This window comes from Bos indicus x Bos taurus, chromosome 9 (assembly GCF_003369695.1).
Source record: "Bos indicus x Bos taurus breed Angus x Brahman F1 hybrid chromosome 9, Bos_hybrid_MaternalHap_v2.0, whole genome shotgun sequence".
Taxonomy (NCBI): Eukaryota; Metazoa; Chordata; class Mammalia; order Artiodactyla; family Bovidae; genus Bos; species Bos indicus x Bos taurus.
The window spans coordinates 31,654,243-31,670,303 of record NC_040084.1 but is presented as its reverse complement, the minus strand read 5'-3'; the positions used below and the strand labels follow the sequence as shown (position 1 = coordinate 31,670,303).

Genomic DNA, 16,061 nt, shown 5'->3' with positions numbered 1-16,061 from the left:
GGCCACAGGACTGGAAAAGGTCAGTTTTCATTCCAATCCCAAAGAAAGGCAATGCCAAAGAATGCTCAAACTACCGCACAATTGCACTCATCTCACATGCTAGTAAAGTAATGCTCAAAATTCTCCAAGCCAGGCTTCAGCAATATGTGAACCGTGAACTTCCTGATGTTCAAGCTGGTTTTAGAAAAGGCAGAGGAACCAGAGATCAAATTGCCAACACCCACCGGATCATGGAAAAAGCAAGAGAGTTCCAGAAAAACATCTATTTCTGCTTTATTGACTATGCCAAAGCCTTTGACTGTGTGCATCACAATAAACTGTGGAAAATTCTGAAAGAGATGGGAATACCAGACCACCTGATCTGCCTCTTGAGAAATCTGTATGCAGGTCAGGAAGCAACAGTTAGAACTGGACATGGAACAACAGACTGGTTCCAAATAGGAAAAGGAGTATGTCAAGGCTGTATATTGTCACCCTGTTTATTTAACTTATATGCAGAGTACATCATGAGAAACGCTGGACTGGAAGAAGCACAAGCTGGAATCAAGATTTCCGGGAGAAATATCAATAACCTCAGATATACAGATGACACCACCCTTATGGCAGAAAGTGAAGAAGAACTACAAAGCCTCTTGATGAAAGTGAAAGTGGAGAGTGAAAAAGTTGGTTTAAAGCTCAACATTCAGAAAACGAAGGTCATGGCATCTGGTCCCATCACTTCATGGGAAATAGATAGGGAAACAGTGGAAACAGTGTCAGACTTTATTTTTCTGGGCTCCAAAATCACTACAGATGGTGACTGCAGCCATGAAATTAAAAGACGCTTACTCCTTGGAAGGAAAGTTATGACCAACCTAGATAGCATATTCAAAAGCAGAGACATTACTTTGCCAACAAAGGTCCGTCTAGTCAAGGCTATGGTTTTTCCTGTGGTCATGTATGGATGTGAGGGTTGGACTGTGAAGAAGGCTGAGCACTGAAGAATTGATGCTTTTGAACTGTGGTGTTGGAGAAGACTCTTGAGAGTCCCTTGGACTGCAAGGAGATCCAACCAGTCCATTCTGAAGGAGATCAGCCCTGGGTGTTCTTTGGAAGGAATGATGCTAAAGCTGAAACTCCAGTACTTTGGCCACCTCATGTGAAGATTTGACTCATTGGAAAAGACTCTGATGCTGGGAGGGATTGGGGGCAGGAGGAGAAGGGGACGACAGAGGATGAGATGGCTGGATGGCATCACTGACTCAATGGACGTGAGTCTGAGTGAACTCCAGGAGTTGGTGATGGACAGGGAGGCCTGGCATGCTGCAATTCATGGGGTCGCAATGAGTTGGACACGACTGAGCAACTGATCTGATCTGATCTGTGGGCTCTCTGGTTAGGTTAGGTTAGTTAAGTTGCTCAGTCATGTCCGACTCTTTGTGACCCCATGGACCATAGCCTACCAGGCTCCTCTGTTCATGGGATTTTCCAGGCAAGAGTATTGGAATACTGGAGAGTACTGCCATTTCCTTCTCCAGAGGATCTTCCTGACCCAGGGATCAAACCCAGGTCTCAAGCATTGTAGGCAGGCACTTTACCATCTGAGCCACAGGCAGTAATTCCGAGGTCGGGGGAGGGAGTGAGGAGCCTCTGCTGGGGTCAATGGGCGGTCATGACCTCTCGATGACCTCCTCCAACGGTCCACCGTCATGACTTGCTCGTACAACCCTATAAGCATCCTGCCTCCACACTGTGCTGTGAGTTACCAGCAGGGGGTTTCAGTAGCCTGGAGGCAGCTCATTTGATGGCGGTCTGGCTGCACTGGAGGCAAATGCCATAGCAGCAACAGAGGCACATACAAGAGAAAACACAGATCAAGATAATAATTCCCAAAATAAGTAAGAGTGTTTTTTCCACCAAGAGCATCAGGATCTGAACATTGGTTTATTAAAGTCCCATAGCCTGGGAGTCAGATCACGAGGGATAGTGTTGGAGGAGGTCACTGACAAGAAGTGATTGTCGCATGACCTGAGAGCCAGACGTGGGCAAACAGAGGCATCTAGCCTCCTTCTGTCCAGGGACTGTACGTCCTGCCCACCGTTTCCACAGTAGAAGCCATTTTCATGGATGCAGCCTTGGGAGAATAAGGTGTCCTGGAGACCATCTGGCTGCTACATGTGACTGAACTCCACCAAGCCCTCTAAATTAAGGTTTTACCATTCAGATGGGTTGTGGGAGAAGCCCAAGCTGAGCCTCATATATAAGTACCCTTACATATTAAACCCACCACCAACCAATTTGGAGTCACCTGCCTCTTTCTTCAATCTTGCCCTGCTGGGATAGCTTGAGAACCAATAGGGAAGAGTAAGGAATAAAGGATATCCCTTTTCCTGGGAAGATACTCTAAACTACATTCCCTTGCCTATACCCTGAAAAGCCTCAGCTACAGAGAGCTGCTAATTCCAGGGTTCAGGGAAAAAGCAACAGCCTTGTTCAAGCCAAAGCAGGAACTCTTTCTTTGGGTGGGCTCTTCCCTAGGTCCCTGGACTGGATGCTGGGTTCCCTGGAGCACTTTTAAGCAAACCAGACTGCTCGGGCAAAGTTTTGAAAAACCGTTTTGGTAAGACAATGAAGGATGCATTTGTGTTCAGATTTACATTTTTAACAATATCCTTCTGTAGGTTGTATATCCAAGAATCCATGCCCCATAAACTGGATAAGTGAAGACAAATTTGGCTCAGGCTAAGGAAGTTGTTGCAGATTCAAGCTCTGGTGATTAGAAACTCTTCATGTTAGGAGTAAGGGATTGTTTATGCTATATCTGGCTTCCTAGGTGGCTCAGACAGTAAAGAATCTTCCTGCAATACAGGAGACCAGGGTTCAATCACTGGGTCAGCAAGATCCCTTGGAGGGGGAAATGGCAACCCACTCCAGGATTCTTGCCTGGAAAATTCCATGGACAGAGGAGCCTGGCGGGCTATAGTCCATGGGGTGGCAAAGAGTTGGACATGACTGAGTGAGCACGCACACTGAGCAAACATGCTGTATTCATTGCAGAAAGGCTGGGCCACAGCATCTCTTACCTAGACCTGCTACGGACTCATGATTGAAAATTGCTGACTTCCACAGGTAATAGGATCTCTTTAAAGATATCTTTCTAATGTATTTACTTTCCAGACAGTCAAATGCCAGCCTGCTAACAGATGAGTTGTTTGTACTTTAAAAGTTTACTGTTCCAGTTAGGACATTCTTGATGGCATTTTATATTCTCTTTGCAGTGCAGCCAGCTGATTCATGCTGTATTCTGAAGGTTATGAGTCTCCATGTGATATTAAGAACTGTACGTCTGAACCATTAAAGAAGAAGTGTATAAAATGCAGTGTGGCTCAGTGGAACTATATGAGCCAGAAGTATTTCATTTTATGCCCTGGCTCTAGCTATATTTGTAGCTTTTGAGCACTGGCAGTTCTTCTACTTTCACTTTTGGAGTTATAGCTGTCTCCTCTGTTGAAAAACAGAGAGCAAGGTTATTACCAGATGAGTTCTTTATATTTATTATATGTGTTTTCAGCTCAACTTACAAATGCCCCTATTTACTGAATTGCTGCTATATGTAAAGTTTTGTACTAGATGCTTGAGAGGACTACCAAGATGATTCAGATATAGAGCTGCGGAATTTATAAGTACACCATAATTGAACTGCACGGTAGAATGTGTTGGAGAGTATTAGAAAAGTACAAAGCATTAGAGATTCAAGAAAGGGAGATGACATATTGTTTGTGAGATCTGGAAAAGCTGCATAAAAATATCTTCTGAGATGTGCACTGAAGGGTGGGGAGGAATTGAACAGATGGAGCTTGTTTGGGTAAAGGAAATCCGGGAAAAGGGAAAATCACGAATTTGCCCATACAATCCTGGGAAAATAGGGAGCACCATTAACACACAGTGGGTTGTCATGGGGGCTGTACAGCAGTAAAGGGCACTGTGTCCACCTGTGGCTTCTGCCCTCTTCTCTGGTGTATCGTTGCTAGAGTGTGACTACCTGACTGAAGGCTGCATTTCCCAGGTTCTCTTGGAATAGAGGTGGAACGGATGAGTTATTTTCAGGCTTCACATGCTAGGTAGAAGTCGATTCTTGAGGTGACCTTGACAGCCTTGTACTGCAGTTGGTATAGCCTCTGTCAGCTTGGATTCTGAATGACTGAGTGGAGCAGACCTTTCCTCACCTACTCCAAGAGGGAAGACTCATATATACTTACATGAGCAAGAAAAAACCCTCTTCAATGTGTTTAGCCACTGAGATAATAGGTTTTCTTAAGGAAGCTGGAGTTTTCCTTAACTAATGTGGTAGTTAAAAGGGAAAGGCAGTCCTGGCCACTGTTTGTGAGAGACAGCATAATATACTGGAGGCAGCTCTAGGTTAGAAACATGGATTTCATTATTCACTTAATTTTTCATTCATTTCATATTTATAGAGACTTTCATAGCCTGTCATATCTTGAGTTAAATGCTAGGAATGCTTTTGATTAATAATGCATAATTCGTGGCCTTATAGAGCTTCCAGTGGGGTGCAGGAGAATTAAAAAAAAACACACCAAAACCAGGCTGTCCTGATCCATTGGCATGCCTTAGACCAGCAGCACCAGCATTGCTCTGGAGCTTATTAGAAATGCAGAATTTCAGGCCCCACCCCTAAGTCAATGGAGTCATAATCTGCATGTACATTAAAGCATGAGAAACACTGGTAAAATGAGTGCTTTGGAAGGGATAGGCAATGGGACAATGGGAGCCCCAGAGAAGGACTATTAGTCCAGTCTTGATTGAGACTTTTCAGACTTTTGAGCAGTGTGGTTTAGTCATAATAATTGTGTCACTTTGGGTAAACTACTTATTTTCGACTTTGGTTTCCTTCTCTGCAAAAATATGTGCTACAATATGGGTAATATTTCAAGGTTGTTTTGAGTCTCAAGACTTCAAGGTTGTTTTGAGGTTCAAATAAGTAATATGTAAAAGTGCTTTGAATACTCTAAAGCTGTATATAAATGGAAAATTTTTATTTTTTCAGCTGTAGTTGGAGTAATGGAAAAAATTGTGTTCTTTGGTATAATAATACATTTTAAACAATGTTTAGTGAGAAAAAAATTACCCCATGTGGATTTATTGTTTTGATTATATGCAGAACTGAAACATAATTTTTTTCCTCCTACTTATTGAAGAAGACTTTAAAATCTGAAAAATAGGTCTAGTATGTTGGTCAAATAGGGTGTCTCTTGGGGTTGAAAAGTATATTCCACTGGGGCTGTGGGCTCTGGACTTCAGCCATTTGCTCCGTTGTACAGAGTTTATCCAAAACATGGAATTAGTGCAGAGGAACTTTCTTTCAAACATTAGCTCCTGGGCTCAAACAGAAAAACTGAGCTGACTGAGTTTATTCAGAATTAATAGGACTTCAGAAGGTTAATGGACATAAACAAAGAGCAACAATTAATTCACGATGGTAGCAGTCCAGTAGTATAGCCTCCGCACAGAATTCCCTCACTACCAGCAAGTACTTTTAGTGATGTTAGGTTTCAGGCAAGGCTTCAGTTGTGTATGTTACAGTCGCACAAAATGACCTGTTCTTTTATGCTTCCGTCCTTTGGCACATTTTTTTCCCTTTACCCAGGGGTGTTCTTTCTTTTCTGGACCACTTGCGATATTTGGGCTACCTGATGATTTCCTTAAAGGTGTCTTCCAGATGGCATCTCCTAACAATAAGAGATTTTTATTGATCAGTGTGGGCTGGTTTAGACTCACCTTTCTCTACTTATGTATGATTCACATTGCTGTATGGCAGAAATAACAACATTATAAAGCAATTATCCTCCAATTAAGAGTTTAAAAGAATAGATTTACCTTTCTCTGTAGCTTCATAGAGACAAGAAGAATATATTGAATCACACTGGGAACATTACTCCAGGTGTCTTGCTTCCTATCCCTAGCATCTGGTAGTGTCCTGCACATAGTAGTTCCTAAATAAATATTTATTGAGTAAATGTGAGAAAGGTTAGCAACTTTAAGAGTGAATAAACAAAAATCATTCATGCTAATACTGATAGAAGCTTAGTTATTTGGTGATATAACTTAGAAAGGGAATTCTGCCAAATAATAGTCTAAAAACATTTAAAAAGAGATAGTTAGTCACAAATCTTAGATGTTCTATCTAAAACATACTTAGATGTTAATATATAACATTATAAATTCTTTAACCCAGAAATCTTATGTATAGGTATTTACCTGAAGGAAATTAGAAATGTACACGAAGATCTAGCTACAAAAGTGCTCATTCTATTCTGCCTATAACAAAAATTTGTAGATAAACTAAATGTTGTGAATTAGTTAAATAAATTATGGTATAAAATTAAAAGTTATAATGTAGAACATATTTGTTAATTTGGAAAGATACTCATTTCAAATGTAAAATACAAGTTATAAAATAGCATATTTACTAAGTTGGCATCTTATTTTTTCCCCCAGGAGTATAATATATACAAATTTATTGAGCACTGGTTAAATTTTTGTTGTTGTTGTTTTCCCCATCAGCACTCATTTCTCTATTTCTATTTTTTAAATTTTTTGTTTTGTACTGGAATATAGCTGATTAACAATATTGTGATAATTTCAAGTAAACAGTGAAGGTCCTCAGCCATACATGTACCTGTATCCACTCTCCCCCAAACTCCCTTAAGTTGCCATTTTATAAAAAAGGAAAATTCAGGTGTTTAGAAGTGGAAGTCTGGGAATAAATATTCACTAAAATTTTAATAGATATTTCTCTAGAGGGTGAAATTCTGGATCATTTTGACATTTGTTCTCTTTGCTAATTTGTCATTTGTCATACTAAAATGTATTAATTAAATAATAAATCTTTAAATTTTAAAAGGAACCGTAAATGTTTGGGAACAAATTATTTCCCTGAAAGCTTCTAGAAGACCTCATACCTTTCAGTGTTCCCCACATTCTATTCTTGCACAAGCCTTCTTCCTTCTCCAGTGCATTCCTTAGAATACTACAGACTGGTGAAGAGAAGATGGAATTAAGGAGCAGGAGGTATAGGAGACTAATTCACTGTATGCATTTTGCTCAGAATCATCTGCTTAATATAACCCCCAGAATGCTGGGAGCCACCACGGGACATCCCACCCATGACAAGGTCATGTGGAAGAGCCATGATGAGCAAGGCGGATCATGGCTTGAGAGATTCCCTGGATTTGCTCGAGCATCTACCCCAAAACCAGAATCTGTCTGTCTTACTATTTTGTGCCTTTCACCAACTCTTCTGACATTAACAGGGGGCTATCCCCGACCACCTTTCTCTGGAAAAGGTCGACTTAGGGCTTTAGTTAATAAGTCTCCTGGGCATGATAGGAGTATTTCAATTCAAACCCCTCTGTTGGCATTCTAGCTTGCCCGACAGGTTTATCCATACTCTTGCAATTAACACACATGATTGTTCACAACTCCCCGAACTTGAAAGGCACGGGAAGCCAAAACATTCTAAAAGTCCTAATGAGCATAGAGTCCTTTAAGGGATGGAAATTATTAGAATAGATAGTACTGGTAAAGGGCTTCATTACTGGGCCAATGCTTGCTGCCAAATGCCCATATCCCTTATCCATTGGGCACCTGGGAGTGCATTGGTTAACATAGCTGGAATGTAAGAAAAACAAGTAGCAGCCTTGGAATTAGCCACATCAGACCTTTGAGCTAATTGGTTCTTTCTTTGTTGTAACTCACTGCACCTTTGCTCCATGAGAATGTAATTCTGTTTAGTACTTTCTGAGGCTGGGAGAAATAAAGAAGAAACACTTTAAGGGAAAACAAGTTTTCTGGCTGATCAGCCTTTATCAAAAAAGGGTCATAAAATGTCCACAGTCCTCCAAGGCCAGAAGATATTGTACAAAACATTGTTTATGGGAAAGGTATGCAGAAAAATCCTGGTTTCTATAAAGACAAAACAGATGTAATGTTTGGGCTGACTCTGTATGACTTTGCATCTTTCATTTCCCTCTATGTACAAGTCAAGGTATAAAAGTTCCTTTTGAAAATAAAGTTAATGGCCTCACTCACTGAAGCTTGGTCTCCCCGTGTCATTCTTTTTTCCTTTTCTCTCTTTTTCTCTCTCTGTTCTGCTTTCAGGATGACTCCTTGAAACACAGGAGCTTTATTGGCTTTCTGTGTTAACCAAGGAAGATCAAGCCCTGTTCTCTCTTTGCTATCCTTTCGCCTAGGCTGTCATTCTAAGGGTACCCCTGGATCTGCTGGGGCTGGACCCCGGCACCAGAAGTCAGTTTCTGGGGCTGGCTGGGTTGTTTCTCTTAAGTCACTGATAGCAGGACTTGTAGAAGAGTGGAGAGGAAGATGTGAACCAGGTGTCACAGATGTTGACAGGTGAGGAGATGTGCCATGCAATTCTCAAATATAAGGAGGAGGAAAGGGAGAGGGTGGAACGGCACCAAGCTCATGTTCTTTAAAAGCACATGGCTTTTTTTCCAAGAGAGTGAGGGAGTGTGATTCTGGAAGCTGCAATGAGGAATAAAATAGACACTAACCATATCTATTGATCTTCAGGTACATGAGGTATGAGAGAATAAATTGGTATTCCTTGAGAAGGTCATAGGGATGTGGAGTCCTGGGAAAGGTAGTTTTCATTAAGTCAGGGGTGCTCTTGCGCGTCAAACTCAAGAGCAGTGGGTATCTCAGGGGTTGCCCAAGGAGGATAAGACATAGTTCCTGGCTTTAGGTAACTTGCTCCAGCTAGGAAGCCAAACGTAACATTCACAGAAACACCTGGAAAATGTTATGATGCTGAGCTGTAGCAACTGGCTGTCAGCCCAGGTCCTTAAAACCAGTCTGGCTGGATCTAAAGTTTTGAACTCATCATGTTCTGAACACAATCCCTGCCCCTAAGTCCTTCATCCTCTCTTGGCTGGTATTTGACCCAGCAAGCTCAAATTCCATGTCATGAAGAAAGAATAAGACTGCAGCTCTCAATGGAACAAGAGTTTAGAAGAGACAGAGAGGCAGGGAAGAGCTGGAATGGGGGGAATGCATGAGATTGACTTAGCTGGTTCTTAAAAGGTGAATAACATTTAATTTCTAGGGACAGAGAAGAACATGGGACAAAGATCCAACAGTGGGGATGAGCCTAACATGAATATTACAGTATCTTTTACAGGATAAAATTGTTTCTATTTTTCCTAGCCCATGTTTTAAAATTTTGTTTATTTACTTATAATTTATACACAATGAAATTCACTCTTTTTAGAGTACAGAGTTTTGTCAGTGTATATAATCATGTAACTAATGTCACAATCAAAATACAGAATAGTACTGTCTGGTAGAAATATAATATAAACCATGTATGTAATCTTAAATTTCTTATAGCCACATTAAAAAAGTAAGAAAGGTGAAGTGTATTTTAATAAGATACTTTATTCAACTAAATGTATAAAGCATATCAATCAATATGTAATCAATGCAAAATTTATTGATGCATTTTACATTATTTTTTCATACAAAGTCTGAAATCTGATGTACTTTTTTATACTTATAGTATGTCTGAATTCAGACTAGTCATATTTTAAGTGCTTAATAGCCACTTGTCTAGTGGTTTCTATAGTTAACGGTACAGATCTAGAATATTCCCCTCATATCAAAAAGTTTTCTTGTGCTTGTTTGTAGTCAATCTGTTTTCCTGAATCCTGCCCATTGGCAACTACCCATCTGTTTCTTGTCCCTATGTGTATTAGTTAGGGATCACCAGAGAAACAGGAACCTCTCCTCTCTGTGCATATTTAGAGAGATTTAGTGGGCTCGTGTGACTGTGCGGCTGGCTGCAGGGCAAGCCTGTGGTCTGGAGACCCACAGAAGAGCTGCTATTGCAGCTCAAGTCTAAAGACAGTATGGAAGCAGAATTCCTTCTCTTCTTTAGTCTTTTCTTTTAAGGTCTTTAACTGATTGTGTGAAGCCCACTCACATTATGGAGGGTAATCAGCTTTACTTAAAGCCCGCTAATTTAAATGCTAATCACATCTTAAGAAAAAAAACCTTACTTAAAAAAGTAAGAAAGGTGAAGTGTATTTTAATAAGGTATTTTATTTAACTAAATATATAAAACATATCAATCAATACGTCATCAATATAAAAAGTATTGGCATATTTTACATTATTTTTTCACGTGATACCACAGTTGTTTTTTAATATAAACCCAAATAATTGAAAGCAGGATCTTGAATATTATTCATCATAGCCAAAAGGTGGAAGCAACCCCAGTGTTTATTGACATTTGAATGGATAAACAAAATGTGGTATACACATACAATGGACTATTGAGTTCAGTTGCTCACTTGTGTCTGACTCTTTGAGATCCCATGGACTGCAGCATGCCAGGCTTCCCTGTCCATCACCAACTCCTGAAGTTTGATCAAAAATTCATGTCCATCGAGTCAGTGATGCCATCTCATCATCTCATCCTCTGTTGTCCCCTTCTCCTCCTGTCTTCAATATTTCCCAGCATCGGATCTTTTACGCTGAGTCAGTTCTTCACATCAAGTGGCCAAAGTATTGGAGCTTCAGTTTCAGCATCAGTCCTTTCAATGAATATTCAGGACTGATTTCCTCGAGGATTGATTGGTTTGATCTCCTTTCAGTCCAAGGGATTCTCAAGAGTCTTCTCCAACACCATATTTCAAAAGCATCAATTCTTTAGTGCTTAGCTTTCTTTTGTGGTCCAACTCTCACATCCATACATGACCACTGGAAAAACCATAGCTTTGACTAGACAGACCTTTGTTGGCAAAGTAATGTCTCTGTTTTTTAATATGCTGTCTAGGTGGGTCATAGGTTTTCTTCCAAGGAGCAAGCATCTTTTAATTTCATGGCTACAGTCACCATCTACAGTGATTTTGGAGCCCAAGAAAATGAAGAGTGTCACTGTTGGCATTGTTTCCTCATCTATTTGCCATAAGTGATGGGACCAGATGCCATGATCTTAGTTTTTTGAATGTTGAGCTTTAAGCCAACTTTTTCACTCTCCTCTTTCACTTTCATCAAGAGGCTCTTTAGTTCTTCTTCGCTTTTTGTCATAAGGGTGGTGTCATCTGCATATCTGAGGTGATTAATATTTCTCCTGGCAATCTTGATTTCTGCTTGTGCTTCATCCAGCCTGGCTATGGACTATTATTCAGCCTTAAAAAAGGAAATTCTGACACATGCTACATCATGGATGAATCTTGAGCATATTATGCTTAGTGAAATAAGCCAGTCACAAAAATATAAATACTGTATGATTTCACTAAGGTGAAGTACGGAGAGTGGTCAAATTCATAGAAAGCTGAAAGAAAACATTGTGGCTTCCAGGGGCTGGGAGAGGGTGTAATGGGGAGCTATTGTTCAAGCAGGTATAGAGTTTTAGTTTTTCAAGATGAAAAGAATTCTGGAGTTGGTTGCACAGCATTGTGAATGTTCATAACACTATTAAACTGTGCACTTAGACATGTTTAAAATAGTAAATTTTATGTTATTTTATTATATTTTACAATATAATACAGTATTATGCATTTATTATCATAATAAATACTAATTGTATTTTCATTTTATTATACAATAATAAATTATATAGTATATTTACTATACAATAATGTATTTTATTATAATACGATTTAAAAATTTTAATTTAGAGTGATGTTTGACCAAAAACTTGCTACTATAGCTTTTTAATACACAAAACTAACCATTACACATAATTTTTCCTCTTTTAGAATATCAGATAAATGGAATCATATAGTATGTAGCCTTCTGTGGCTGACTTCTTTCACTTAGCATAATGCTTTTGAGATTTATCCACATTGTTGGATGTATCAGGAATTTATCCCTTTTTATTACTGAGTATTATTCCATTGTGTTAATATATACTACAATTTCTTAACTATATACCACCTGGTTGACATTTGGATTATTTCCAGATTTTTGCTATTATTATTAAGGTTGCTATAAATATTCAGTTATAGGTCTTTGTTCCTAGCTCATTTTGAGCAAGCATTTAAATCATTGCATTATGCAGAATGCTCATGGCACAAGTAACAGAAAATTGTCTCAAATCAACTTAAAATATCGAAATCTTTCCATTTGTGACAACATGGATGGATCTGGAGGACATTATGCTAAGTGAAGTTAGAGAAAGACATATACTGTATGCTTTTACTTACATGTGGAATATAAAAAATGAACATAAAACAAAAAGAAACAGTGATACAGAAAACACATAGGTGTTTGTCACAGGGGTGGGGTGGGTAGCTAAAATAAATGAAGGGACTGAAGTACGAACTTTCAGTTATAAAATAAGTTAGTCACAGGGATACGCTATACAGCAGAGGGGATATAGTCATAACAGTATAATAGCTTTGTATGGTGACAGATGGTAACTAGACTTGTAGTGGTGATCATTTTGTAATATTTAAAAAATAATCCCAATATTTAAAAATATTGAATCGCAATGTTGTGCACCTGAAACTAATATTGTCAATACTTCAATAAAAATATACATAAGAGAAATTCATGAACTAATTAACAAAAATCTGAAAGAAGAGTGACTGCTTAGTTTAGCTGATAAACATCATTAAAAACCCAGGCTTTCCCTCTCTTTTGATGGTTCCACTCTTCTGTGTGTTGGTATGGTCCTCAGGCTAAGCCTGGTCACAGGATAGCTGCGACAGCACCAACCGTTACACCCAGATAGAACGATGTTCATCAGTAGAGGATGGAGCTGTTTTTCCCTTGTGGTTTTTTCTGAAGATCAAGGAGTCTTGCCCGAAGACCCTCAATAGACTTTGCCTCAGTTCTCATTGGTTAGAATGATTAAAACAACTAAAGGCAAGGTTAGTGGGATTCTCTTAACTTAGAGATTTGGAATTCAGTCCCTGGCAATGAGGCTTAAGATATTTCCCCTAAAGCACATGACTGTGCAGAAAAGAATGGAGACCTGAACAAAGCCAGGGTTTGCCAGGAGGGAGAGTAAATGGATGTTGGGCAGATGGGGTCTATTGCGGTCATTAAGTCTGTTCCGTGTTACTTTCACGCTGGTTCTACTGTTCCTAACTTACGGCACTCTGTCTGAAATACTTTCTGTTTTTCAGAAATACTTCTGTTATTCTATTTTTCACTAAAAGATTAACAACAACAAAAAGAAGCTCTCATCCTTTAGAACAGATAACTGAAAATTGTACCTGTTCCTCCTTCAAGGCTTGGTTCTAAATTATTTCAATCATTTATTTGACAATAACCTGATGAATTCCTCTACTGCGGGAAGGTTTTACAGGGCAAATAAGGAAGAATAAAATTAAGATTCCTGCTCTTATCACTGTACAGTCTGGTTTAGAAGACAAATTAAAAGTGATAAGTTAAATAACCTCAGAAGATATAAACAGTGGTTCTACATAAGTGTGCAGAGCTGGGACAGGCAAGACAATGATTAATGATTAAATGACAGTAAATACCATGGCAGTTCAGGGGAGGACAAGATACCTGTGGGCTGGAACGGGCTGAGGAAGCTTTCCAGAAGAGGAGGGATTGTAGCTGGGTCTTGACAGATAGGGTCTGCAGAGGCAGACAGGAGCAAGGGAGGGCCCTGAGCTGTAGCAAGAGGAACTATTTGAATAGAAGGAGGAACCATGTGATATTTCCTTGCATCCAGGATGTAGAGCAGATTGTTAAAACTGATTTTTTTCACTTGCTCATTGGATAAATATATTTTTGTGTGTGTGCCTGTGATGTCCCAGGCTCTGTTCTCAGCAGAGAGGATACGGCAGAACACCAAACAGACAAAAATTCCTGTCCTGATAGAGGCTTTATTCATGTAGAGGAAAATAGCCATGGAATAATAAAAATATATCTCATGTCAAATGTAATAATGGAAAATAAGGAAGGAGGAGGCAGTATGATGAAGGGAGATATTGTGATTTTAGGCATGAGTCTAGATCTGGAGGCCTGAAACAGCTTCTCTGATACGTGTGCATAGGGATATAGGATAAGGAAGTTGGCCTCACAGGATTCAAGGTAGATAATGGTGGGAAGACTGTGAGTGTGGCAGGGGAGGAAAGGGTGGAGGTCTTGCCAGGAGCTGCCCCTCTTTATTCTTGCTGATGGCAAGAGGGAGGACTCTTGCCAATGGGGAAGACTCAGAATTACCCAGAGCTCATGGAACTCTTGGCTTCTCCTTTACTTTTGCTCTGCGGGGATAGCTAATAACTCTTTAGGAGTTCAGGTCGGAAAAATAGGTTGGAGCCACGTTGTGGAGGGCCTGAAAAAAGCCAGATTAAGGAGATTTGATGTGGTATTAGTGACCTAGGGGTTAAAATTTGCTTGCTTGGATGCTTGTCAGTATGATCAAATCAATGTATGGAATGGAGCCTTTCAGGTATCCCTTCAGTCATGTATCTCTTATTTTGAAGCTCTTGATGCAGAATAGAAGAAAATCCAAAATATATTTGCAAAAGTTGTGGTCTATTTAAAGTGTGTAATAAATTAATATTTTATCATACAATAAGATAATGCTTTTTACAAGATATTACAAGATTTATTTTAAAATAGTTTAGTTAAACATGCACGAGTAGGTCTGGTCAGGAACTGTTATTTAAATTTCCATGACAAGTGCCTTCTCCCAGTCCTGACATCTGCGTGTGTAACCTCATTCGGTCATCATAACCCTGTACTTTGGACTGACCTTCAACTTTTGCTCATTTCTCATTTGTTCATTGTTGAGCCTTTTATCATTCTCTGTCCTCTGCTGTCAGTGTCCTTTGGACTTGTATTTGTTTAATGGCTTTTGACCAGCCCTGTTACTGTTGTGACCCTCAAGTCTTGTCTGTATCCTGGCTTCCTGGTTCTGGCTCCTTGCCTGGATCCCTCGACCTGCTGCCATCCGCAGCCTGGCGTGACAGATGGCCATGGGCTAATGGCAAGGGCACTCCATCAGCGCCTTGGCACGGCAGTCATTTAAGACGCATGACAGGCAGTAGAGAGAGAAATGTGAATAGGCAATAGTCGGATGCTTTTTGCAGCTCCTGAATGGTGCCAAGTCTTGGCTGGACCGCTTGTTGTATGACTAAATGAATCACTGCAAATGAGGCCTTGTGTAAACAGACTCTCCCTTTGGGTCACATTGCATATTGTTTTGGTTCAGTGCACGCTTGTTATAGGTCAGTTCTACACAAAGCTGTGCTGGGTTCTGAGGGGGAATACAAAGATGACGTGATTGTTACTACCCTCGAGGAGCTTACAGTCCAAGGAGAGAGATGCTCATGTGAACAGAAAATTATAACATAAATTAAGATGGGACAGTCTTATGGCAGAGATCCAAGCCTAGTGTAGGAAGCACACAGACAAAGCCATGACTGACTTGGTAAAGGGTGGATTCGTTGATGCATATAGGCTGTAGTTCTAATATGTGTGCTTTTGGGTCTTGAGAACCACTCACATAACTATCAGCTCCTACTGTTTTGAATAATTTATCAGATTCATGATTTCAGGAGAGAGAGGAGAATATTTATATACAATCACCACAGTAAGGAATCTATCTATTCCATAGATGAGATTAAAAAGTGGGTCTTATTTATAGAAGAGGAAGTGACAATGAAAAAAGGACAAAGAAGAAATAACTCATTATGGTAAAACCAGGCTATATATTAATCAATAAGTAATGTTTAAGGTCAAACAATATGTATAATATTTTGATCATTCCATTTTCACAGACCCACTATATCAACTTCAATAGTCATTTAGCCATTTCGGAGTGCAACTTTTTGACCTGAAAACAAAAATGTCTATTCTCTATTTATTATATGTGATCAAGATTGATTAGAAAAATATCTTAAAAATGCTTTGAAGTTATAGTAAATTATTTTTCTCCTTGGAGAAATATACTATATCAATAACTTTAAATATTCCAACTGATATTCCTAATATTTACTTTAAAATAACTGTATTATGTGGAATGAACCACTTTACATTTTTGATAAAAGCAAACAAAAATGACAGGTTTAATT

The 16,061-nt window shown here is 39.4% G+C and overlaps 1 long non-coding RNA gene across 2 annotated transcripts in view; it reads left to right on the top strand.

Moving 5' to 3' along the window:
- Positions 1-8,146: 8,146 nt before the first annotated feature.
- LOC113898184 overlaps positions 8,147-16,061 on the top strand; it is a 114,534-nt gene continuing 106,619 nt past the window's right edge. For both annotated transcript variants that reach the window (XR_003512563.1, XR_003512562.1), the window contains exon 1: positions 8,147-8,409. This is a non-coding gene — a long non-coding RNA (uncharacterized LOC113898184). The remainder of the gene's footprint in view (positions 8,410-16,061) is intronic.